Below are 27,923 nucleotides of genomic sequence, written 5' to 3' on the forward strand. Positions count from 1 at the left end.
ACCCCGGGCCAAGCTTTGTGTGAAGGCAGGCCAAGTTTCAGAGTGTCCAGCGCCAAGACTCAATGTCTGGTTCAGTGGAGAAAGTAAGAGGTCCAGATGCTTGTCTTCAGTTGACCTCTTACTGGCTTTCTGACCTTGGACCTCAGTGACCTGTTGGGGCCTCATGACCATCTGTGGATAAAATGGATGCAATGTCACCGTGCCATCTTAGAGCACATTATCGACATTCTTCCATCTTACGTCACAGAATATTTACATAAGTCTAATGTCCCAAATCTTCCTCATGTACGCAGAAGATAAATAATGTTTACTCTTTATAGTTAGCTCCCAGTTACCCATTGAAGAGTAGTATTAAGGATAAGCTCTAAATTTATTCCAATAACATTGACTATTTCCAAGCCCATTTACTAATGATCCAGGAACTTTGCCTAGCTTTACTAAGCTTAGCTTAGCTTCCACTAAGGATAACAAAATTAGTAATGCACTATCACTGCCTTTGAGGGGCTTCCTAATGATGAAAAAAATCAAAGAATATTTTTTTTAATTTTTTAATATTTATTTATTTTAGAGAGAGACAGACAGACAGACAGAACATGAGTGGGGGATGGGCAGAAAGAGAGGGAGACCCAGAATCCGAAGCAGGCTTCAGGCTCTGAGCTGTTAGCAGAGAGCTTGATGTGAGACTCGAACCCACAAACTGTGTGATCATGACCTGAGTCAAAGTTGGATGCTTAATCAACTCAGCCACCCAGGAGCCCTAAGGAATATTATTATAGACCACTAGCATCTAAGGAGGATAGTTCCCACAAACAGAACTTTGCCAAGTACTTAGGTCTGGAATATGTGGAACAAATTCAAATTCTTCTGTGGAATGGTGAGAGATTTTAAGGAAGGGATGGATGAACAGATGGGGAAAAGAGTAGCTATAAGCTTGCAGAAGAATGCCCTACATGAAGTGAAAGTAAATGAGAAATTTTGGTTAGCATTTCAACCAAAGAAACAGGAGAGAAACCATATTAAGTGGGAATTCATGATGTTATGTGATGTCAAACTCTCTTTAGACTTTCCCTTGAAGTCCTCTGTTAAATCTACCATATGATTTTTCTTTCCTGAGGGATGTGAAGAGGTACAGCTTGAGGCCAAGACAAGATTTATCATTTATCCATTGCTACAAGAATGGTGTATAACAAACCACCACCACCCCCAAACCTCAATATACTATAGCAATTATTATTGCTTATCAGTCTGTCATCAGCTGGGCTTGGCCAGGAGACCCTTTTGATCTCAGTTGATCTTGCTTACATGTCTGCGTCAGCGAGGTGTGGACTGATTTAGAGTCGCCTTGATTCAGTGACCAGAGCATCTTGGCTCTGCTCCACATATCTCTCTTGCTCCAGCAGGCTAGTTTAGGCATGTTCTCATGTTGATGACAGTTATAAGAGCTCAAGAAAAAACATACACATGCTTGTTCAAGTCTCTACTTGCTTCAAGGTTTTTAACATCTCGTTGGCCAAAATAAGTCAGATGACCACACTCAGAATAAAGGGGTGGAAAATATACTTCACCTATTAATAGGTAGTGACTGACAGCATTCCAGGTGGCGGCTCTTCCACTGGCCTGAGGATGGAGCAGAACCCCACCCGACCCTCTGTGGACATGTAGCATGAGCAAGAAATAACCTTGTTTTCTTTTGTTTTGTTTTGTTTTTAATGATATGAGATGTTGAGGTTTTGTTACTACAGAAAACCTACCAAACCTAGCCTATCATTACTGATATAACCATCTTATATTGATTGCTTATAATGTGCCAGGTACTATGTTAAGAACGTTATGTACATTTGGTATTTATTCATTCAACAAATATTGAATGTCTTTTTCATGTCTAAGACTGAACTCAATTCATCCTCATAACAGCCCAGCAAGATAGTTATTTTATCAATGTTATAGATGAAGAAACTGAAGCTCAAAATTGCTTAAATAATTTGTCCAAGGTCATACATACAGTCTGTATATGGCAGAGCAGGACTTAAATTGAAGTGTGTTGGATTCTAATGATCAAGCTCTTAGCTACTCGATTCTACTATTTTTCTGTTAATATCCCTTTCTGGGGACTGTCCACTTAAAAAAAAAAATGAGCTTGCTAGAGGAATTAGATTTGAATACACTGGACCATAGGTCAAGGCATTTAAAGCAGGGAAGAGTCATTTCCGTGGTCAGTCTTTTTCTCCCTCACATATGTTTGATCCACACCCTAGTCCTGCTTAATGTCTATGACTTTTAACACCAGCTGGAGTAGTAGCACACCTGGCATCCTTACCAACAAGTTATGTTTCCCCAGACAGAGAGATTTTCTTTCCCCAGTGTCAAATCTTACAGCCAAGCTGCAAGGAGACACATTGTTAAATGTTGCCTTGGCAGCAAGAAGCCTGCTGAGCCACACGCCAGGCTCTAACTAGACCTCACCCAGGGGAGGGTTGAATCAGTGCAGGGAGACAGGAGACACAAGCCTTGAGCCAAACCATGAGAGGAAGGGAAAGTGGAGATGAGAGAATGGAGCAGCCCTGAGAACAGAGAAGGGATAGGAAGATTAAGTTGAGAATAAGGAAGATAAGAAGAGCAGTTTTCACCCAGACAGGAGTCCATTTTTCATCCAAGAAGCATTTATTGAGCATCTACTTTGTATCAACCATCATGCTGGGTGCTGGAAAATATCAAAAGTTAAATCATGGCCCTTATTTAGAGAAAATCACAGCTTAGTAGGAGAGATGGATGTGTAAACAAGTTACAAGATGTTTACTGTACTCCCTTCTCTGAAACCCACTGAATACAACACAAAGAATGAAAATAGTAAAGAAAATTCCATCTTCAGTTAGGAAATCGCTGTGGGACTGAGATGATTAACTGCTTGCCAGAGTTCATTCTCGTCTTTCCATAATAGAGAGGAGTGGGTAGAGAACAGCTGCCCAGGCAGAGACCACATTTCCCAGCCTTTCCATTGCGTTTCATTGAGCCATGTGACTAGTTCTCATACTTAGAGTGTGAATAGAAGTGATCTGTGTCTCATTCTGGACCAAGGTGGTTAAGATCCCTTTTCTTCTCTTTTCTCCTCTCCCTTAATCTCTCTCTCCACCTCCCTCTCTCTCCCCTTCTAAGATGCCACAAAATAGAAGGAGCCCATGGCCCTGAATCACCGTGTGGCAGGCTGCCCACTGACCAGAAACATCTGCAGTAGACTCTTAGGTAAATAAGAAATGAATTAGGGCACCTGAGTGGCTCAATCGGTTGAGCATCCAGCTCTTGATTTTGGCTCAGTTCATAATCCCAGGGTCATGGAATCAAGCCCCACATAAGGCTCCATGTTGAGCATGGAGCCTGTTTGAGATTCTCTCTCTACCTCTGCACCCCCCTCTCAAAATAAATTTTTAAAAAACTCAAAATTTTAAAAAAGAAATGACCTTATATCATGCTAAACCATTAAAAATTGGGGTTAAGTTTGCTTTTATCGAAGCTAATGTTATTCTAAATAAAGAATATTTAGCTAAAACCCATTATCTACCACATTCAGTGAAGCTTAGACTTCACCAAAGGAAGACAATAAAAGGAGTCACATACCTTGCCAGATTTCCTTGAAAGTAAGAAAGGAGGATCATTTGCTGGAGAGCAAAGGAGCAGAGGAGTGGGTGGACCATGGAAGAGAGAGGCCCCCTATAGTGACTCAGATCCACAAGGTGGGAGGGGAAGGGAGACAGGGCCAAAGGAGGTACAATGTAGGTAACTAGTATTATTCTTTCATCCCTGACTCTCATTCCTTAGATTCCTTAGTCTTAGAGGTGAAGTAGAAGAGAGAGAGAGTAGCAACAATTAGCCTTGCAACTAATCACCAGAAGAAATACATAAACATTAAATGACCAGAGGATCAGTGAGCTTTGGTTCTTCCTTGTGACCCACACTGACCTCATTCATGGAAGGATGCTTGAAAACCCAGGATAGATGCATTCCCAGGGCAGAGCATACTTGGGTAACAGATTCTAAGATAAGAAACGCAAAGGTAATCTGCGCGAAGGTCATCTAGCTCACTCCCCCATCACACCACATGATATCCCTGATAAAATAACAGACAACATTAAGACATTTCTGAAGAAAAATTACAAATAAACAGACAGGACCCAATGTAAAAAAATTGTTAAATAAGGGAAAAAACTAGCATCAGTAAGATGTGGAATTTATTGAGAGAAGAGCCAATAATATAGAGGGTAGGGGTAAAAAAATAGAAGAAAGGGGGAAATGATAAAGACAGTAAAATAAAATAGAAGGTGATACCTACAAAATACAAAGGATATTTAAATATGCAAACTGGACATTCCTGAAGAAAAGAACAGAACAATGGGCCACAAACATACCTAAAGAAAACTTCTGAACTAAAGAAATGCCTCAATCTATAGAGTAATAAACAAAAATAGCCTTAATATGTCAATGGAATTTTGATGGAAAAATACTCAGTAAAATTAGGAAATATTCCAAAGGAAAAGTCAGGCTGGCCTGTGATGTTATCCTTTAGTGCCAAAAGACATGGTACCAATGGGTACAAAATTCTGAAGGTAATGAGTTGTGTTCTCAAATTTGGTAGCCAGTCTGGTTGTCTTTCATATATAAAAATAGCTGAAAGACAGTCACCAACACACAGACTCAGAAAATGGCACAAAGCACTCAAGTTTATGGGGAAGATCAGGAAGTAGGGGACTTGATAATGAAACCAAGTCCCTCAAAATATATCAAAATCACCAACTTAGGAATGGAGAAGATGAAATGCATGAGCTGGTGGTGAACATTATATTTGTTTAAATATGGAACTAAGGCTGAACAGCTGTGGAGATTATGGTGACAGCACAGAATGTAAATGTTTCAAACCACAGCAGTACACAGAGAAAAGCTTAGCCAACAACAATGGCAGAGGAAGGATGTGGGGATGCATACATACCCCGATTTCTATATCTTTCGTGGTGGAGAGTCTGCGGACTGGATATGGAACAAGACTGATAAATCCAGATGTTTATGTATACTGGTTAAAGTTATAAGGGAGATGACTTCAAGGATTAAAAACAGACTATAAACTTCCCAAGTCATTAGAAGAAGAAAGGAGATAAAAACCTCACAACTAAAAATGGGGCAGAGGGGGAGGAGAAGAGGGAGAGGAAGAAGGAAGGGAGAAAAGAGGAAAAAGGAAGAGATTACATAGCGAAAAAATAAAAAACAAAGTAAACATATTAAAATAAATAAGATGGCAGATTTTAGGTTAAATATATCTGACAATTAATGTAAATAGTGTTTTTCTGCAAAAATAAAGATGTCAAATAAGGGAAAAGTGCAAGTTGCAAAGCAATAATTGTATGACCCATTTTGGATCAAATAACTAACTATATATCCCCACATCTTCATATATGCTTACTTCTAGAAATTTCTGGAAGCCTTCCAAAGAAATTGCTAATAGGGATTAGCTTTGGGGGACGGTGCTGGAAGGATGTGGGGGAGAGGTCTTCACTTTATACACAAAACATGTGTTGGATCTGTGTTTTAAAATACAACTTAAAATCAAGTAAGTAGAATGCAATATGAGACATGCCATCATGGCAGAATGTACAAAGGGCTTTGGGAGGTGACAGGAGAGAGGAGCTAATTAGGCCTACATTGTTGGAAAAGGCTTCAGAAAGTAGATGACCTGTGAGCTGGGCCTTAAAGAATGGCCATCATTTTTTGAGTACAGATCAAGCAGACAAGGCAGAGGCTGCAGAGACAGACAAGCGCACATAGTTTTCACAAATGAGGAATTTTCCTGGAGTGGTGGGAGCTCACTGCGTATGGGTCCAAGCCAGGGTCTGCCCCTCCAGGGGCCCAAATGCATGCTAACTGACAAGCCGTGCAGAAGTCTCGCAAGAGAGCAACAGAAAGAAGGGGCTGCTTCTCCAGGGAGGTGGAGGCCCACCGTCCTCTGAGCTCTGGCGGGAGGGCAGGCATGAGGAGGTGGATTCTCGGGTCCTCGCTGTGTCCCTGGCTCCACCACGCTGCACCCTCAGGAGCAGGCAGGCTGTGCAGCAGTTTCTGAAGGGGAGGACCCACTAGCTTGTCTGTTTGGTCAGACTCTTGGTTGCAGGTCTGCTTCATTCCTTTCTCTCAGCAACAGCTTTTTCTTATCTTTGTCTACTTTTAATTATTATTTTTAATTTAATTTTATTTTTACTTTTCTGTACTAAGGGCAAAAATGGCCACTCTTGCTCTAGAGTAACATCATGTCCTCCTGCAACACTAGGAGTCATCCCACTAGTTTTGCTGTTTTGTTTCATCTTCTCAAGAAAGACCATCTGATGGGCCAACAGGAGTCAAGGGTCCAGTCTGATTCAATTGGCTACAGTCAGGGGCCTAAAGTCCAGGGAATAGAAATATGGCCCCAAGAACTGGCTCTTTATGCAGGAAACTAAGGGGCAGTTTTTGGAGTGAGGGCCTAAATCTGTCTTCTAGATTCTGTCCCTACTGGTGGGCATGTTCACAGGTGGCTACATCCCTTCCTATTTGTACTATCTCTCTGATGCTGGCTGCACTTACGTTTAGACACCCTTTTGCTCTCTCAGACTCACGCCTGGCTCACAGCATTCTGGAAGCAGCCTAAACCAAGTGTGCTTCCCCCATAACTTCCTCCCACTCCCTTTGTCCTAGGGTCTCAAGTGTGCCTGCAAAGTCTCCCTATTCCTGGCTCTGCCATCAATGGTATCACTGAGATGCCCTAAGATTATGATGGGTGGATATAGACATATTCACACTTTTCCAGAATGCAAAAATCATTTTCTCTTGGGTTAAGCATGACCTTACCTACATCTTACCAGACATGTGAACACTTGGCTTCCTTTTAAAGTCCCCCAGAAAAGAACAGCCCACGGCCACTCATTCTGGGCCTCATCCCCTTTGGGATGAATCCACTTCTAACCAGTAATTCAGGAGGGTCACTAGCTACCTCTAGGGCTGCCTTCACAGTGACCTCCTTCTGACCAGTCCTGACAAGCACAATGCTGTCCTGGAAAGAGTTTTCTTCCTGATTTTGAATCAAGCCATGGTGATGTTCCACAGAGTCCAGAATATGGGTTAAGGTGCCCCTTGTCAGTCTCAGTGAGACTGCAGGAAGTTGGGGGCACATTGTGGAAGAGACAAAAGAGGGCATAGCCATAGGCTGAGAAACCAAATGTTAAGGAGGAGCTCATTCCACTAGTGCATCAACCCCAACTTTCCTTTTCATCACCATTTTAGCTTTCCCTACAGTCTGAGCACACATCTTCCCCATTTGGTGGGGCTCAAATTCAGCACCAGCTCCTCTTTCCTGGAAGTCTAGCTTTCTGTCTCTGTGCTGTTGCACATGTGGGCTTCTCTGTCTCCTTTGGAGGGAGTAGCCACATGAGCCCTCCCACATGGGCAGAGGAAACAAAGCTAATATGGCCTCTGTCCTGAAATCAGAGCCTTTCCAGGTGCCCTTCGCTGATAATCTGTGACTTCTCACTCCCTACCTTCCTGGGAGTGCCTGATCTTCCTCTGCTTGCCAGAGCTCCCACCTGGTGGAAGAATGCATGGAAGGTAGAGAATCCCTTCCTACAAATCCCTGCTTGACATGCTGGGGACATTGCAGAGAGTGAATCTAGGACACTGAGAGCTGGAAGGGGCTCCCAAGTGCAGGACCATGGTGAGACTGCTGCTCCCTTTGTGAGTGGCCAGAATCCAAATAAGGTCATAGCAGCTGGCATGAGCCCATCTGAGCCCCAGGAATCCAGGAAGCCCAGACCAGTGAGAATGGGGTCAGACAGGAGGTTGGTGTGGGGGAAAGCCAGACAGTCCGCTCCCTCATCAACCTGCTTGGTGACCTTGGGCAAGTGACAGCCTCCAAGTGTGAGTTTTCTCCCCTGTAAAGAAGAACTAAGAAGAGTTGTAACTCAATAAAAGGTAGCTGCTGTAACATTTGTTCTTTAGGAAACAGGGAATGCAGGTAGGTATGGATCCCAATTCCTATTTGTGCCTTGCCAGGGAGATGCCCTGAAACAGGTTCAGAACCAGGTGGCCCCCAGGAGAAGGGTCTGGAGAAGACACCAGAGCAAAGGTCACTGGGCAGGGTGAATGGCTTCCTGGACATTAGCTGTATATTTGCTCCAGTCTTCACGATATCCTGTGACATGGAGCTCATTGTTCCTATTTTACAGATTCATCAACTGAGACTCAGACCAGTTGACACTCAGTCACTCAGCTATTAGGTAGCAGGGCTGGGAATTGAACCAGGTCTGTCTAGCTCTAATGCCCAGAGGCCATTCACTTTCTACCCCCACTGTTACTCAACACCCAAAAAGGGTACCTTTGCTACTTCCCTAGATTAGATGTTTCAGCTGCCTGATCTTAGCAGAGACCCTCCCTTCCCTAACCCATCTCTCTGGTCTTCTGTCTCCACTACCCACCCACTCCACATCCCCAGCCCTACCAAAAGCTAAAGGAGGAAAGAAAATCATCTTTTTAGTGCCTATTATTTGCTAGGTTTTTCTACCACTAACCCTAAAAGAGATATTATTATTTCCACTTTACAGTTAAGAAAATTGAGGCTTGGGGCCTTAGGTCAGTTGTCCAAGGCCTCAGCACTAATACAAGGAAGAGCAAACATGCAAATCTGGCTTTGCTCACTCCCATGCCACTATCTGAAGCTGCCTCTCATGGGACACCAGACCAGGTACTTTGCCTGCTGAAGACTGCCTCAGGATACAGACAGGACTGAAAATACAGTGGCAAACCCCAGCAGGGAAACAAAGGGAAGCTTCCTTTCAGTGAGTAAATTGGGAAGCAAGCATGGTTAGACATCCCCAGGTGGGGAATTGAGGAGGAATAGGGGTTATGGGGGACAGGCCTCTGCCTGAGGGCCAGGTATAAAAAGTCTTTCTGAAAAACTAGGTACAGAGACTTGGGGATAAAACATGGGCTACCATCCAAGCCTCAGGATTTAGGAGTTGTTTTCCAAATTCCTATCAGAAATCCCATAATTAAACAGGATTGAAAACAGGTCATTATATTCAAAGCAGCAGACAGTGGGGATCAAGGGTTTTCAGGCTGCCCAGAGCCAACTAACAAAGGGGAAAATATTTCTCTCTCCCCAGATGCTAACCAAGTAGCATTTCCCCAGGGCAAGACTTCCTGCCACTGAAAAAAAAATTATATATATATATGTATGTACCAATTCTGAATCAGGACACAGCAGAAGTCAAGTATCCATCTAGCCATCAGAGCCAGAAGCACAGGACAAGACACTAGGCTGAGGACTGAGGGGCAGGGGGGTTATGTTCTCATGTGCCACAGACCATGGAGTCATTTATTGGCCCCATTGATCCTCAGTTTCTTCATCTGTAAAATGGGCAACATGGAAGTGGTATTGAAGGCTCCACTCAATGCTCTGATGTATACAAGTGTACAAATATAAGCAAGTATTTACTCAGAACCAGTGAGTAAATACTTATTGAGTGTTATCACATGCACTCTGACAGTCACTGAGATAAGGAGGTGAACAAGACAGACACATTCTTTGTTGTGGGGGTGCCCTGAAGTCTCACGGAGAGTGTAGATAGGAAATAAGCAAAAGCATTTTGTTATGGAACTATGATTGTGCTCAGTGCTATGAAGGTAAGTCATAGGATGAGCTGACCAGGGAAGTCCTCGAAAAGGTGGCATTTGGCTGAGATGATAATAGTGAAAATCATAATAGCTATTACTTATATAGTACTTAGGGTGGGCCAGCACTGTTCAGAGACCTGAAAGATTAGCTGGGATTAACACCAAGAAGAGACATGGGAAGAGAATTCCAGGCACGTGGAATGGCATGGACAGAAGCCCTCAGAAGAAAGGAAAATGGTGGGTTAGAGGGGCTGAAAGCCTGGAAGAGAGAGATACAGAATGGGGTCAGAGAGGGAGGTGGAGCCATGCTGGGTCTTATAAAACTTGGAAGGCAGAGGAGAGATGAGATTAGAGAGTAGTTAGTAAGCTACTGCAGTGGGCTCTGCAAGAGACAAGGGCTCGGACTGGTGGTAGCAATGGAAAGGGAGAGAAACAGAATGGACACAAGATGTATTCCAGAGGAAGACTTAATTTAGGGTCTTCATGCTTAATCCATGCCAAGGATAACACCCAGCCTTCTGGCCTTGATACCCGACAGGATGCTAGTGCCAGTTCCCCGAGCTGGGAAAAGCAAAAGGAAGCCAGGGATAGTAGTGGAAATCTCAGTTCTGTAACAGCATGGTCTGAGAATCAGAACCCCTGTGCTCTGGTTCTGGTTCTGCCAGTATTTAGCTGGGTGGCCTGGGGTTTGTCATTTCACAGTATCGAAGTCATATGTAGTGATTGGACTAGATTACCTGCCACTGTCTTTTCCAGTTCTAACGTCTCATGGTTTTTCAGCAGGCATTTCAAATGGGTAGCTTGGAGGCTGGGTTCAGTCCACAGGGGTGTTTTATTGAGACCACGGAGAATTTAATCACTGGTAAATTCCCATCACAATTCAGATTTCTGGCTTTTCTTGAAAAAGAAGATCCCCAACACTGAGTCTGAATCCCCATGTGGTGACAGTGAGCCAGAGTTGCATGGCAGCTACCACTTTGCAGTGCCTGGGCTCTGCCTGTCATCCAGCACCCAAAGGTCCTGTCCCACTCACTCAAATGCATAGGCTGCTTGAGGACTCGGAGTAGAGATCATAATCCTGTGCATTAAAGTGCAGAGAAGTTCTTCGTAAGGTGCCTTGTGCTATAAAGAGTAAGTCTTAATGGCAATATTTGAAGATGATGTGCTTCTTCTTCTTGAAAAAGCTTGCTTATGATGCAAGGCAGCAGAATTAATAAACACTTTCAATAGAAAGTAACAGAATAGTCAACTCCAAGTAATTGGGAGTTAAAGGAAGTTCATTTGTTCCTGTATCTCAGAGGCTCAGAGAGTAATGGCATCAGGTACAGCTGGATCTAGGACCTGAAATGATGTCACAAGGGTGCTTTCACTTTCTCTTCTCTCTGCTCTGCTTGTCCCTGCATCAGTCTTTATGTGGCAGACGCAAGACTCCTCTGCCAGGCCCAACTGTGTTCAAAAGAAAAGGAGACACCCTTATGGGGCACCTGGGTGGCTTAGTCGGTTGAGCATCTGACTTCAGCTCAAGTCATGATCTCTCAGTTCGTGAGTTCAAGCCTAGCATCAGGCTTACTGCCCTCAGTGTACAGCCTGCTTCGGGTCCTCTGTCTCCCTGTCTTTGCACCTCCCCTTCTTGTGCTGTCTCTCAAAAATAAATAAAACATTTTACAGAAGGACTGATTGTCCCTTCTTGGGTTATGTGACCACTGCTGGATCAATCATTGTGCCCAGGGGCATGGAACATTTTACTTGAGCACTGTTGTCAGAAAATCTACCATCATGCTTGATACTCCTTTAGCATCATGTAGGGAGGGGAAGAGGTTGTTCTCCTTGGTAATGAATAATAGCTACCAAAAGACCATTATAGAGAAGGACATTATTATGAATTGAATTGTGTCCTCCCACAAAGATGTGTTGAAGCCCTAATCCCCAGTACTTCAGAATGTGACTTTATTTGGATATAGGGTCATTGCAGATATAATTAATTAAGATGAGGTCATGCTGGAGTGGGGAGGGCCCCTAATGCACTCTGACTGCCATTATTATATGATGGCCATGTGATGCACCCCAATGTTTATAGCAGTACTTTCAACAATAGCCAAACTATGGAAAGAACCCAAGTGTCTATCAACTGATGAGTGGATAAAGAAGTTATGGTGTATATATATGTATGTGTATGTATATATATATATGTGTGTGTGTATACACAATGGAGTATTACTCAGTGATCAAAAAGAATGAAATCTTACCATTTGCAACAATGTGGATGGAACTAGAGTGTATTGTGTTAAGTGAAATAGTCAGAGAAGGACAAATATCATATGACTTCACTCACATGTGGAGCTTAAGATACAAAGCAGATGAACATAATGGAAGGGAAGTAAAAATAATATAAAAACAGAGAGGGAGATAAACCATAAGAGACTCTTAAATACAGAGAACAAGCTGAAGGTTGCTGGAGGGGTGTTGGGTGGAGAGGATGAGCTAAATGCGTGATGGGCATTAAGGAGGACACTTGTTGGGTTGAGTACTGGGTGTTATATTTAAGTGATGAATCACTGAGTTCTATTCCTGGAATCATTATTACACTATATGTTAACTAACTTGGATTTAAACTTTTAAAAAAAGTTCACAATTCAGTGGTAACACAGATATGTATAGAAATCAGTGTGAAATGGGCACCTGGGTGGCTGAGTTGGTTAAGTGACTGACTCTTGGTTTCAGTGCAGATCATTATCTCACAGTTTCGTGAGTTGGAGCCACACATCAGGCCCCATGCCAACAGTGCGGAGCCTGCTTGGGATTCTCTGTCTCCCTCTCTGCCCCTCCCCCACTTGCACTGTCTCTGTCTCTCTCAAAATAAATAAATAAACTTAAAACAAAGAGAAATCAGTGTGATAGAATAGTTGTTTGGACCTAAATGCTATTAAACTTGAAAATATATCAGTTACTTTAATTAAGAAAATAAAGATGGCCATGTGAAAAGAGACATAGGAAGAACACCATTGGTAGCAGAGGCAGAGAGCTTGGGGTGACGGAGCTGCAAGCCAAGAACACCCAAAATGGCTGACAAACCACCGGAAGCCAGAAAGAGGCAAAAAGGGATTCTCCTACAGATTTCAGAGGGAATGTGACTCTGCTAACACAATGATTTCAGATTTCGAGCTCCCAGAACTATTGAGATCATAAATTTCTACTCTTTCAAGCCACCTAATCTGTTACAGCAGCACTAGGAAACTAGTATAGTCATTCTAAGCAGAAGAGATGATTGAAGTAATGGATGAGGGGATAGAAAGTGTGGCCATAGAAGCCTTGAGAAGAGAGTTCCAAGAAGCAGGGGCTCAGTCAGCCTGATCACCTACCCTAGGATGTGGAAGGTGATAAAGATGGAAAAAAGGTTCATTAGCACTAGTCCTGTCACCAGCAGAGGCAGAGCAGGACTATAGTGTTGATGTGACCATGGATTATGCCATTGGCATGACTGAGACAAGTTCACTTTTCATCACCACTTAGTATGAGTCACTGTTCTGGAATTTTATTAGCTCGGCTTCTTGCTCTCCTGCAATGCCCTGCCCCCACCCCTTATATCTGCTTGTCTGATCTTGTATGGATGACCTTCCAGTCTTTGGAGGAAAGACCCTAATATAGACATTTTCAAGGACTTGGCTCTGCCAGGAGGAATGGCATCAACTCTTTTAGGTGCTGATGCCAGTATCTGTTCTTAGTAGAATGTGTAATAGCCTCATCAAGGCACCTCCCAAGGGCGTGTTTGCTGAATGACAACATAAGGGGACCATAAGAGAGTTCTACCTGGGTGTCTCCAAGACGTTTCTTGATATGCCTCTGGAAGGGCAAGTGCCTAACCTGCAGCCAGGCATCTACTCTTTTGGTAGAGAAATAGCATCATCCAAAACAAATCTGAATGGTCAGAAAGTGTGAAATAAAAACATTCTCTCCTTTCTAGTCAAACCCTTGCTTGCTTCAGGGATGTCAAACTAACTCCAATCTAAGTGTTGGGGCTAATAAAGATCAGATACATCTAAAGTGATAATGAACATGAAAGCTCAGCACCCTCTAGGTGCTCAGCAATGTTACTTCTTTTCTTACCTGGCTTCCAAGACCTGCCACTCTGCCACACTAGAGGGCCATGGGCCACCCCAGGGGTATGGTAGTATGGTACCTCCAGTATGGTAGTCACCATGCTAGTATGGTGTCACCTCCAGGTTGGTCTCTCTGCTTCCCCCCTTCCCTCTTCCCCACAGCCTATGTATTCTCAATACAGCAGCTCCTTTCAAGTATAAATCAGATATCACTACTCTGTTGAAGATCCTCAAAAGATGCTTCATCTGACTCATAATAAAGCCAAAGTCCTATAAGGTTCTACACCAGAGTTTCTCAATTTCTCACTACTAATATGTGGGGTAGGATAATTCTTTTTTGCAGGGCAGTGGAAAGGCTTTCCCATGCATTGTAGGATGTTTAGCAGCATCTTTGGCCTTTGTTCACTAGATGCCCGTAGCATCTACCCTTCCAAAGCTGTGACAACCAAAAATGTTTCCAGACACAGCCAAATACCCTCCAAGGTCAGTATCACCCCTGGTTGAGAACCACCATTCTATACCTCTGCAGCCCTTGTTACCTCATATCCTATTCTTTATCTTCATTCCACCACACTACATTGGCCTTCTTGCCATTCCTTGAGCCATCAGGCGAGCTCCCACTCCAGAGCCTTCATATCATCTGCCTTTTGGGATGCTCTTTATACAACCTGAGTTCCTCAGACTCTTTCACCTGTCCCCCAGGACTAACTCTCTTACCTCTTTCAGGTCTTTGCTTAAACATCACTGTCTCAATGTGACTCCTCCTCAACACTGTATTTTGAAATTGTATTTACTACCACATGCTCTCAGGACTCTCTAGTTCCCTCACCTTGCTATTTTTCCATACCATTTATTCCTTTCTAGTATTTTACACCTTTTTAAAAAATTCTGTTCATCATTTTTGTGTATCTCCCTCCACTAGAATGTAACTTCCATGAAGGCAGAGCCTTTTTCTACATTCACTTGTATCTTGACTCCTTACAACAGTTCCTGTCACATAGGAGGTGTTTGATGAATATTTGTTGAATAAAGTGATGTGCCACTGAGAATGAATTGAGTCAGCAGCTGTGACAGCTTAATACAGTAGGAGAAACACGGTCTTCCCAGTCAGGCAGAGATGAACTTCAATCTTTCCCTGGTTACCTCCTATTCGGGTAACTGTGGCCAAGCACTGCTGCTTCTGTGAGTCTTGGTTTTCTCATATGGCAAATGAGATGCTATATTTAGCTAAGCGTATTTAGGACAAGGTCAGGCACATAGTAGATGCTCAATTATTGCAAAGATTATTATGACAAAAGTAATATGTAAAACATGGAAAAGACTACATTGTGCAGAGCCCTAAAGGATTAGTAGAATTTAATGAGTGGAGATGTATGGAGAAGGGGAGGAGCCATATTTAGCTGAGCTTCACAACTTTCTTCTAGAAAGGAAAGGAGTTATTTGCCCAGCCTCTATGTCTGGAACTGGGATATTTAATGTTACTGATAGCCTAGATATGTGGAAGGAACCTGAAAAGAGGAAAATTAAGTTTGGAAACCGTTCAGTTCTTGACTTTAGATGTCAATTTTGAAATATATCATGAGCCAAGAGAGAGCAATGAATGGAGCTGGATTTGTAGTTTGGACATTGAAATTTACACTCTGACTAAATAAGAAAATCTAAATCCAAAAGGATGAAAACCATGTAACAAGCTGAATAGAAAGTATTGCCTTCTGGAACAGGGAGTCAACTTTGATCAAAGGAGGCTTTGCTGGGCAAAGCTGGTAAAGGAGCTGGCCAGTCTACACAAGCAGTGCTGTAAGAGTGCTGTCAACCATATTCCATCCCATTCAACAAGTTGTATTAAATTGAAATACACAGTGAGCTGGGTGCTGGGAAGATACGGAGAGAAGTAGAACATGGCCTCTGTCCTCAAGACAATTGCCATCTGGTGGAGACAAACAAGGAAGTGACATATTCTACTATTACACAGAATTAAAGAAGTGCAGTAATTCAGGCAAGGCAAAGTTTACAGGAACATGGAGAAGGAAATGAACAATTCTTCCAGAAAGAATTAAAGAAGACTGCACAGAGAAGGTGGCACTTGAGCTAGAGCCACTGAAAAGCAGGAGAAATATTTGAAGACTTGGCTAGGATGAGAGATTTGTCCAAGGAACCACAGGGAGCTGTGGCTTAGAAGCAAGTAATCCTAACGTCTCCCTTCAGACTTAGAGCTCAGGGGTCATGTTTTCATTCATTCAGTTATAAAATATTTACCAAACCCCTCTTATGAAATTTACATAAAGCACTGAGGTGCTGAGGATAAAGTGGCAAATAAAACAGACTAGGGCCCTGCCCTCATGGAGCTTATATTCTAGGAGAGGAGAGAGAATATAAAGATGTGGACAAAGGAACAAGATAATTTTGGAGAGCAATGTGCATCAAGAATGCTACCATGGAGGCTTAGCTCCTCCTCAGGCTATCTAAGTAACATTTCTGTAGGACAGAGTAAGGAGTGGGGCAAGAACCTCATAATATCCCAGAAATGTCCCTCTTTATGTCAACAGGAATAAAGAAGAAACATTCTTTGGCCTTTCTCACAAAAGACTAGATAGGATCGCCTGGAGAGCATGTAGAGGGCTCATGATCACATCTAAAGCTGCCAATATTAAGATTTCAGATAAAGAAAGAGAAGCCAGCAAAGAAGATCAAGGCCAGTGTGAGAGAAGAAAATTCAGGAGAATATCCTATTATGTAAGTCAAGAGTGAAAAGCATTTTCATGAAGGAGGGCAAATGCTGAGTCAAATGCTTCTGAGGGAAGAAAGAAGAAGAAAGAGAAGGTTTTTGGGTGACATTGCTGATCTCAGCAAGAGCTCTTTCAGTGGAGCAGTTGGGATAGAGATGTGATTAGAGCTCATTGTCTTGCCTGGACTAATTGTTAAAGGATCTTTCCTGGGTATGGCATGAGTATCATGTAGGATCTGATACCCCACATTCTGAGAGATTTAGGCGTAGACAGGAAAAGTCTAGAGAGGGAAAGGAACTCTGGGGGTCCCCAGTGAGTCTATGCTAGAGCCACAAATGCCCAGACTCCCTTACATTTCCCCTACTTCACCACTCCATCTTTCATTCAAGGCCCAAATTAAGTTTCAACCCTCTCTTTATGACTGACCATTGCAACACCAAATCCCTGTTGGACCCTTGAGTCTCCCCAGCTCAGGCCAGTTCCAGAAGATGTCTGTTCAGTTGCCAAAGTAAACCCTTAACTCCAACCACACCCGCTTTTCAACTCCTGGGAACCTCCTGCTTCCCACTGAAGGCTCGCCTTCTTTATGACACTCGAGCAGAACTGAGCTCTTGGTAGTTCCCCTAACAGTGGTTTACAACTCCTTGACTTTGACTCTGTCTTCTGCAAGGAATGTGTACAGATATGTGTGTGTGCATACACACATTCAAAACACTTCTGCAATTTGCTGTTCACCCAACAAATCTTGTGTCATTTTGATGCAACTCTAATCCACTACTTTTAATGGTTTTAAAATATTCCTTGGTGTGATTGGACCACAGTTCATTCTGCCATTCTGCTGCCAATGAGCCTCCCACATCTTCTGTGAACAAGGGTGCAGTACACATCCTAAAATGTATATTTCACATACTGGTACATTTGGAAGGTTCTTCTTCTCCTGCACACTTCTACTCATTGTTCAAAAGTCACTTCAAGGATCTCTGCTCCTGAAAAAAAGCATCACTGATTACCCAGAAAGAGTGAATCCCCACTCCTCTCCTCTTAGTCCTGTATGCTTACATCTCTGCTATCATGTTTTCAGAGGTGTGTTGACATTTCTAGTAAAAGTCTACTTGACAGGAAGTTCCTTGAGTGCCAGGACAGTGCTATTTGTCTCTGATTCCCCTGAGTCTGGCACAAGATATGTGTCCAATAAGTATCTGTTGAATTGAATTGCAAAGAATTTGAGTTTTTGAAACCAGACTGGCTGGAGTTTAAATCACCGTGGTTCTGTCATGCACTAGCTGTGTCACTTAGCCTCTGAGCTTAGTTTTCTCATCTGTGTAAAGGGGAAGAGTAATCCCCAACTGTGTACAGTTTCTGGAAGGATAAAATGAGATCATGTAGCACTTGGCCTGGCACATGGGTGGTGTTAAAAAATGGGTATTCAGTTGGGGGCACCTGTGTGGCTCAGTCGGTTAGGTGTCCAACTCTTGGTATCAGCTCAGGTCATGATCTCACGATTTGATCCAGGAGATTGAGCCCTGCATCAGGCTCTGCACTGAGGCTCTGCCTCTCTCTCTGCCACTCACCTGCTCACACTCTAAATACATACATACATACATACATAAACTTTTTTTTTAAAAAGGATGCTATGATTGTCCTTGAAGAAGACTGAGTTGGCACTAGGCCCTTTTCATGAATCTCCAGGCTTTGCAGATAGGGAACCTCCCTGGAACAAGCTGACATTTCCCTGACAAATGCCCAGATAAATCTTGCAGGTGAGGATGACTGACTTCCAATCCCCATGGCACACCTTGATAGGCAAACATTGTGGACATGACCCAAAACTTCTTTCCAAGCCAACACACTGGGCTGTGAAGAGGGGCAATCAATACTGTTTTTGATACAGATATAACTGGACTGGACTGGGGGAAGGATCCTCAGGAGAGATCTTAGGCTGGTGTAATCTGAGATAACTGTCAGGTATTGATTTAGGTGAGGCTTTCCCTTTTTCTTCCTGTTTCACTCCACATTTTCCTTAGAGGCTATTCTGGGGGCTTAAGAGTATCCTGGACTATTGAATAGAGATTGATCACACAATGGCAATTTGGATCAAAGCTGAAGAATGTCTTGGAGACAAATATCTCCTTCTGCTGGACAATGCACCTGGGTCCTCATGGAACAGCAAGATAAAGTTACCTGAACACTGATTCAGCTTCTGACCCCTCATGGGGCTTCCAGGATAGAGGTACCAATCTGCCCCCCTCCCTGTGGTCTCACTTCTGTCCATCACTGTCACTGAGAGGTTTTCATCAAGTCTGCAGTAAAAACAGAAAGAACACAAAAGCAGGGAAGTGAATGTGTCAGCCTTCACTTAACTTAGCCATCTTTTAGCTTAATACTCATAAATGTGGCACCTTCGGTCTCAGGTTCCATAGTAACCTCCTTCCCCCAAAGCTATGACAGAGTAAGGAGTGGGGCAAGAACCTCATAATATTCCAGAAATGTCCCTCCTTATGTCAACAGGAATAAAGAAGAAACATTCTATCTCTGCAGAAGGTGTCCTTGGGTATAAGAGAAGAGATTCAATGTTCTGGGGCCAGGGAGAGGGCACAGAATTGTGTGAAGCATACTGTTGATAACATTTCCAGTGTCTACCCACCATACTGGACACCAGCCATCATTTGGCCCCAGAGTCACCCCAGCCTCAGCTGCTGGACAAGAATTCTAAGTGGCCACCCTGTGATCCCTGCAGGGAACATCCCAGGTACCTGCTCCTGGCTGTCCTCAGTGGGGTACTCAGAGTTAGGGTGGTTTTAGAGAGAAACTAAGTGTTGTGTTAGGTGAGGGTTTCTTAGTGTTTTGTCAGGTCTGAAAACTATGACAAGGCTTGCATGTAATTTCTTGATAAAGAAACAACCAACAAGATGCTACTTTCCACTAACTGCTCAGCTGGGCCAGGGCCCAAGCAGATTTTTCCAGCCTGGTCAGACTCTAGCAAACCTAGAGGCCTCTTGGGACATTTCAAGGCCTTTTCTCTGCCCAAAGTCTCTGTTGCAACCATATGTATATTTTTATTTCTTACCTGAGATGGCAGTGTGGAATAGGGGAAAGGTGGCCTTAGAGTCAGAGAGACCTGTGTTCATAGCAAGATATATTCCCTTGAACTACTGTAACAATTAAGATCATGTATATAAAATGCCTGTGAGTTTGGTTCCTGGTGCACATGGAGGTCTCAGTCAAAGCTGGGGATGGCATTGTTGCTGATGATGGCAATGAAACTGTTACTCAGCTATCACTGTGTGTGTATTTACTTATTGGTTACCCAGGCTATGTACTGCATATACTCATTTCTGCATAAAAATGCCACCATCCTTGTCCTCCTCTGTTTCACTCCCACCATCCTAGCCACACTTTGATAAGAGAGAATGATGAAACCAGAGTCATTTTATGACATTCTGTGACATCTCAAAGGAGTCCAATAATTTCATCCCACTAATTGGAATGGCAAATCCCCTGACCCTGTATCTGTAGCCTCCACTATTTTTTCCACTGAACAAATATTTTTTGTGAGTCTCCTGTGTGCCAGGCATTATTCCAGCAACTGGGATACAACAGAGAACAATACAAAGTCTACAGTCATGGTGAGAACATTTTAGTGGGGAAGACAGATGATAAATGTGTAAACCATAGTCTAGTCTTCCTGTCAGGGCCACTGTCTTTATGGGAACATCCCTTCCCCTGCCCCCAACCCCAACCCCAGTTGTAGAACTATTCCTCAGGGACTCATGATCTGCAGAGTTGGCTTCATCAGAGCTGTAAATGTACAATTCAGAGCTTGGAAATCCCAATCTCTACTGAGCCAGAAACCTGGCATCACCTCTTCCTCCCCTTTCTCCCTCCCCTTTGCCCTCCAGAGCCAGCCTCTTCTTTACCTAGACTCCAAATCCCACTGCCACTGACAGTTTATGTAATGCCGGGCTGAGTCCTGAGCTCAAGTGGCATGGTCAGACATGAGCTTTGGAAGGCTTTCCATGAGCTACCATGAGCAAGAGATGGTGAGGACGTGATGATGTGGCTCCTGGCAGCTTCTATAAGTTCTGATGGAGCTGTCACACTTCCCAGAATCGACTAGGAGAGAGGGCGGTGATAAAAATGATTATAAGCCAGACCAAGATGGGCTCTCACACCCTCACCATCTTTTGCCTGGGTTTCAGTGATGGCCTTCTAGCCTTTTTAGTCTTATCCCTTTTGAATCCAGTGTCCATAGGTAGCTCACAGCAGGCCTTCCAAAGTTTACATTTAATCATGCCACTTGGGCTCAGTACTCATCAGGAGTTCCTCTATGTCCCCAAGATGATGTCCAAACTACTTGGTACCATTCTGCCTGATCAAGCCCAGGCTCATCTTTTCTTGACTTACCTAGAGTAAAATCTTTAGCCATATAGAATTCCTGGAGCTCAACTTCTTTCTCTCACCACCAAGCTTTTGCATGTCCAATTCCTTCTTTCTAGAACACCCCCACCCCTTGTTCATTTGACTAATCCCACCTTATCCTTGAACTCTCAGCTTCCTCCCAAAAGCCTCCCTGGTTGTCCAAGTCCTGGGGAGGCTCACCTGCTAGGACCTGCACAGCACCCTGTGCTCCTCTACCCTGGTGCTGTATCATTATTTGCCTATTGGCTCATCTGCTTTCCCTACTAGACAGGGAACTCCTTAATTCAGGGGAAATCTCTCTCTCATGTATGGTGTCTGGAACGTGGAAGGCAGACCCAGTCATTTCATCCATGTGCAGTGACAAAATAGCCAGTGCTTTGCATCAAGGCCCATGATGGTTGGGGTCTTATTTGGTGAACAACTCTTGATTCAAATTACTGGGTCCCCTTCAGGAAGAGGGGACAATGATGGAAGAGAAACAGCCTGGCTCCTCTCTTTCCATTTCTGACACAGTGTCCTGTATATGGAGACTTCCTCCTCTCTTCTGTCTCCTTTACCAGCTTTCCATAGAGCAACCCCCTTTCCAAAAAATGACCCCCACTTTGCCAAAGGTCATCCCACCCACACTCAATCCCAAGAGGTTTTGTTTGTTTTGCTGAACTTCCTATACATCCCTGGAGGGAAAAGGAGTATGTTTTGGTTACTTTACATCACCCGGGTCAGGGGTGGGGGAGGTCCACATCAGACTCTCCAGGGAGGTCCATTTCACGCCCCCACTTACATACCACCCAGGGCTCTCAGAAGGGGATTGGGCCCCAGCCTAGCCAAGTGATAAAACAGCCAGCCATTTTTTCTCTGCCCACATCAGTGTCAGGGCCCAATGAGTCTTGGCCTGATGGGAGGGTGCTTTCTCCACAAAGCTCTCTTTCTCTGGCCATTTCTGCATTATATAGAATTGCCAGGGAGGGGCCTAGGTCTGGCTCTTCAACCAAGGCCAAAGGGTTCCCTAGGCCCCACCCAGTTTCTCAATGTGGGAACCGCCCAGCTGGCCGCCTCCCTGGCTCACAAGCTGTAGAGAGAAAGAAAGGGCCCTTGAGAGTGGCTTCGAGTTCCCACGCAGGAAGGTGCCAGCTCAAGACAGCATGGCTTTGTGCTTGAGAGAATCTGTCTTCTTACCAGGCAGAGGGGAATCATGTCCTGTGGAGGGATCAGAGGGATCAGCGAAGGATGGCAGGGCCACCTCTGCCCCAAGCAACAGACAAATTGGAAACATACCTGCTTAAGGGGAGAAGACTCCTGACTCAAAACTTAACTCTGAAGAAAGCTGTTCCCAGCCTTTTCCAAGACCAATCAAAATCTCTCTCCAACCCTTCATTCCAGAGTTTCTCTACTTTAGTAATTGTTCATTCAGAAAATAGCATCAAACTAAAAAATGCCATGCATCTTAATTTTGTTCCTAATCTATACATATTTAAAGGTAGAAATAAGGATAGAGATGCCCATAGATGGGCAAGATCCTGTGCATAAATAGGGCTTATGCAGACCTTTTTTTGGTAAGTGCAGCTTCTCAGGATCTAGAGATTGCACTTTGCCTTCTGCCTCTAGTGAGAAGACACAGGCTCAGGCAAATGGGAGAGTAGAAAGTCCTACACATTTGTTTGAACCTTCATAATTATTACTTTTCTCTGTGTCAGCTGCTGTTCTCTAGAATTTTGGGCTCAAAGCCTCAGACAGTTCCCACTTTGTATAGACTCATGAACATGCAGAACCTGTAAGGGACACTTTAGATCATCCAATCCAGCAAACAAATGGTTCATGGTCCACCATATGTGTCTGTGTGGGGTTGGGGGTGTAAGATGTGCAAGAGTAAGTACACGTGAGTGAGTGAATGTGTTAATGTGTGTATGGGTATGAGGATTTTGCTTTTGTAGGGAATGGAAAGAAGGCCTAGTAAGGATCCAAAAAAACCCTAACCATTAAATACCCCAAGAACTTCTGTATAAGTTAAAAAAAAAAAAAAAAAAAAAAAACTTTGAAAACAATGGAGCAAATTCAAGCTAATTTAACATCACTTTACAAATGTGGAAACTGTGACTGATTGAAGAAAGAGACGTGCCAAAGGACTTTGTCAGGACTACAAATCAGGTCTTCTGACTTCCACTTGGTCTACCATCCTTTGCTCCATTACCAGCAGAATTTCTCTCCCCATTTTTGGACATCTGTAGTGGTCACCCAAGGTGTGTGCTGTCCAGCTTCATCTTTTTAAAAAGTGTGCACACTCACTTATGCTTTCTTATTCCCCACTCCCTATACTTACCTCATTGCTCCAAATATTTACCTCATCATTCATTGTGAAAGTAACACATACTCAATTGTATAAAATTCCGTCTCCACGTATGAAATCCACATATACACATTCTGCAGGTGCAGTTCTCTTGCATAGCATGCCTTCTGACAATGACTGATTGGTCTCCAGGGAGAGCAGCTGAACCAAGTTTGGCCAATCAGGGTTCCTCCTTGATGGTGCTGACAACAGAATACAGAGAGTCATCCCATTCTCCTGTAAGCTGTGAAACTTGTCTTGTGTTAAGAGTCAGTCTACAGCAAGAGACTAAATCTGAGACTAAATAGAAGTCAGGTTAAAAGACATGGACAAACCCTGTTTCCAGCTTTTCTGAGGCCCAGTTTCATCTTTGGGCATCCTGTAGATGAAATATTTAAACTTCCCTTGGATTTTGTGAACCAGTAAACTCTCTTTTGTACTTAAATTAATTGATTAAAGTGAGGTCTCTTCGCCCTTGTAACCCAAGGCCAAAGAACTACAAAGTAACCATATCCCCTCAGCCTTTTTGGCATTCACTTCTCAAATCTCCTTTTTCAAAACCACACTGAGATACCACCTCATGCCAGTCAGAGTGGCTAAAATGAGCAAATCAGAGGATTCTAGATGCTGGTGAGGATGTGGAGAAACGGGCACCCTCCTACACTGTTGGTGGGAATGTAAACTGGTGCAGCCCCTCTGGAAAACAGTGTTTAAAGTGTTTAAGTGTTTAAAATTAAGAATAGAACTCCCCTATGACCCAGCAATAGCACTGCTAGGAATTTACCCAAGGGATACAGGAGTGCTGATGCATAGGGGCACATGAACCCCAATGTTCAAAGCAGCACTCTCAACAATAGCCAAAACATGGAAAGAGCCTAAGTGTCCATCAACAGAAGAATGGATCAAGAAGATGTGGTTTATCTATACAATGTAATACTCCATGGCAATGAGAAAGAATGAAATCTGGCCATGTGTAGCAACATGGATAGAACTTGAGGGTGTTATGCTGAGCGAAATAAGTCAGGCAGAGACGGGCAGATACCATATGTTTGCACATCTAGGAGGATTAGGAGGAACTTAACGGAGGACCATGGGGGAGAAGAAGGAGAAAAATAGTTGGGGAGAGGGAGGGAGGCAAACCATGAGAGACTCTTGAATGCTGAGAACAAACTGAGGGCTGAGGGGAGTGGGGGGAGGGAAAGGGGGTGATGGCCATGGAGGAGGGCACTTGTGGGCATGAGCACTGGGTGTTATATGGAAACCAACTTGACAATAAACTATTTTTAAAAATGAAATATATTTTACCTTAAAAATCAATACACGTGAAAGAACTATATTTAGTTCTAACTTATAGTTTAGGAACAGGAGAACTTAGAAGCATATAGTAAAACAGAGGGAAAAGTGGAAATAAAACAAGTCTTCTGACCCACCAATGTAGACTATTTCAAAGAAACCATGATGATGTCTATTAATTGATATGAGGAACAGAGAGCCAAAACATTATACCTTAAATATGATGAAGGTTTATTTTTCTTGTATATTGCACTCCCAAAGTAGGCAGTCCACATCTGGATGGCTCTGCTCCATGAAAACCTGAGACTCATCTTCTAAGCTTACTGCCTTCATTCCACTCTTAGATTCCTTATCTGCAAAATGTAGATATTGATATATTATGGCCCAAGATGGCTGCTTCTGTTTCTGCCATCACATCTGCATTTCAGCCATCAGGAAGGAGAAAAGGTTGAAGAAGAGGGAAAAAATATTTGTGTCATCTCCCCCTTAAGGAAGTTTCTCAGAGGCTGCCATTCTTTCACTTAAATCTCAGTTGTGAGAACATAGTCATATGGCCACATCCCATTTGAAAGGAGGCTGGGAAATATATCCTTGAGTCTGGGCAACCATATATACAACTACAAATTAGTAGTTCTTTAACCATGGAAGAAGAGACTGGATATTAGAAAACAATACGCCCACCATTATTGTTATCATTCTTATGTTTAACAGTTCTGCTATTTTTCTAGAGGTTACTACAACTGTTGCCAAGTGGAAAGGGTGGTTCTCTCAGAACCTGTTCTCTCCCCACTGTCCTCTTTGCACATACTTTGTGTTTATGACTCTAAGTGGTTTGTAGAGATGGGGAAAGTAGAGTGGACCTCACTTGGAGTTTGGGGCCAAATGGATCTGTTAGAGAATTCTGGAACAGAACCTATGGTTCAGTTTGTCTCTTTCCCAAAGAATTTTGGCCCTAACCCTAGCCAGCCTTCTGGCGCACAAGAGATGACAAGCTAGAAAGTGTGAATGACTCAGTTCCTACACATGCTACTCCCACCCCCATTTTATTAGAGAAATATCTTTTGACAGGACTTTCATAAGGGCAAGTCTGATCCACTCATCGTTCATTTATTTATTCAACACATAGTTTTCAGAGGCAGGATGGCAGTTAAAAGGTCTATCCCTAGAGTCTAACTACCTGGTTTCAAATTCCCAGATCTACAAGCTCAGGGAAATTACCTAACCTTTCTATAACTTGGTACCCTTACCTTAACAGTATAGATTTATGTACCTGCTTCATAGGATTTTTGATAAATTATAACAGGTAACCCAGGTCAGGCATGTAATAGTAAGAGCTCAATAATTGTCACCTATTTTATTAAGTGCCTACTATGTGCCAGGACTGTGTTAAGAGTGTGGAAAATACAAGAGTGAGTCCTTGCAGTTATATGGTTCCTAACTCATAGGTACCATGAGCTTGGACCCACTGGATCCCATGGGCGCAATTGGCAGCAGTGTCTGAGCTGCTGAGATCTTTTATGGAGCAGAGGGCAAGATCCTGGAGGCCAGAGAGATCATAAGAAGCAAAATGCCTACTTCCTTTATCTCTTACTTGCCCTTCTCCCTAAACAGATCACCTAAAGTATTTTTGTGCATTGTGCGTTGTGTTGGGATGGTCTTAATTCCATGCTTAGGGAGTCCCTTTACATCAGTTCTGCAAAGGTCTTGCTGCCTCCTTGAAATACCAGCAGCTTCCAGCAACACCAAAAGCCACAGAAAGGAAAAAAGGAAGGAGAGAGGGAGAAGAGACAAAGTCAATTGTCATTTTCACCAAAAAGACAATAACAATTAACAATGTCCCTTTTTTCCCCATGGTAAACAATTGATTACTTAAAAAAAAAAAAAAAAGCTAATTTACAATCTTGACATATACTTTATTTTCTGCATCTATAAGATGATTTTTCAAACATTTATCTCATTACTCATTATAAAAATAGTATATGCTCATATTGAATTCAAACACTGAAAAGGAGTAAAAGTAAAAAGCAAATGGCATACACATACATACAGTAGAGTCATACCAAATGCATATTTAATATGCTCAGAGAAAAGACAGACAGAAATGTAGAGTGACAGAGACAAGCAATTTACATAATGTGGGAAGTTCCCCCCTCCCCCTTTCTCCTCAATGAATGTACACTACAGAGGAGGCCCAGGAAAAGAGATGCATCCCTGTTGTTCTCACAGGAACGGATACCGATTGAAGGACATTTAGCATTTTATAACAGAGTGGGTAGTTCTCATGTAGCATAGTCCCAAAATACAGTGCAATCATTACTTTATTTGTGGTCGATGGAAAAACAAAAACTCTGTTCCAATATTAGAGGAAAAATATTGAAAGATAATGAAACTTTTATACTGTCTCTTACAGGTCTTATTAGGGGTTTTCCAAGGTAATTTTCACCATATGTATCATTTTTGTCTTATTCTCATACTTTAGAATCAAATTCATACAACAGAACCAACAAACAACCCCTTCTTCCCTTCCCTCTGCCTGTTCTTTCATTCTTCCTTCTTTCTTTCCTTCCTTCCTTCCTTCCTTCCTTCCTTCCTTCCTTCCTTCCTTCCTTCCTTCCTTCCTTCCCTCCTCCTCATGCCCTCTCTTCCTTTCTTCTTTCCTTTCTTCCATCATGCTTCCTTTAATACCAATGGGATAATGTCATACATAGTGTTGGGCAGTTTTCACCTAACAAATATCTTGACATATTTTTCCATCAACATGGAGTACTCTGTAGAACTAAAATTTATTAAACCAGCTTCTGCTGACAGTACAAAAGAGCTACAAAGTCTTGGCACACATATCTTTGTATACTTGCTCAGGATTTTTGTAGGTTAGGTTCTTTGAAGTGCATTGCTGGGTCAAAAGCTATGCATGTTTTAATTTGCTAACTGGCCAGTTGCCTTCCAGATATATACCAGTGTATACTTCAATGTGTATTCGCTTTCTTCCCCATAAATAGTCATATAAAGGCTCTTCACCTGTTTCTGGTTTTGCTTATTTTTCTTGTCAGAGTGTAGTTAAGTCAAGGTGAAAGAAGGTGAAGGTCAGGAAAGGCTTCTAAGAGGATAACTGTTAAACCAAACCTTGAAAGATGGCCTTACTCTTCAACCAAGATAAATTGGCAAAAGATCCTCCAGGTGGAGCCTAGAATATGAGATCAGAGAGGCTCGTGGGGCATGGCTGAGTGGTCCATTATATCTGGGCAAATCATTGGCCATAGGTCGTCTATGACTTAACTCTCATGGCAGGCTCAGACACTTGAATAAAGTGCACAAAAACAGACAAATAAGCAGCTGCATTCTAATGGAAGAAAACAGATAATCCATAGAATATAAAGCTAACTACAT

The 27,923-nt window shown here is 43.0% G+C and overlaps 1 protein-coding gene and 1 long non-coding RNA gene across 13 annotated transcripts in view; one reads left to right on the forward strand and one right to left on the reverse strand.

Annotated features, from left to right (window-relative positions):
- The window catches only part of SYN3 (synapsin III), a 432,592-nt gene that overhangs the window by 268,145 nt on the left and 136,524 nt on the right, over positions 1-27,923 (forward strand). The gene's annotated exons all lie outside the window — the stretch shown is intronic.
- Positions 17,262-27,923, reverse strand: part of LOC120230725 — a 31,914-nt gene continuing 21,252 nt past the window's right edge. For all 11 annotated transcript variants that reach the window (XR_005528134.1, XR_005528135.1, XR_005528137.1 and 8 more), the window contains 4 exons: positions 24,750-24,889; positions 23,259-23,446; positions 18,683-18,801; positions 17,262-17,487 (listed from right to left, as the gene is read on the reverse strand). This is a non-coding gene — a long non-coding RNA (uncharacterized LOC120230725). The remainder of the gene's footprint in view (positions 17,488-18,682; positions 18,802-23,258; positions 23,447-24,749; positions 24,890-27,923) is intronic.

This window comes from Hyaena hyaena, unplaced genomic scaffold, assembly GCF_003009895.1.
Source record: "Hyaena hyaena isolate Hyena2069 unplaced genomic scaffold, ASM300989v1 scaffold_46, whole genome shotgun sequence".
NCBI lineage: Eukaryota > Metazoa > Chordata > Mammalia > Carnivora > Hyaenidae > Hyaena > Hyaena hyaena.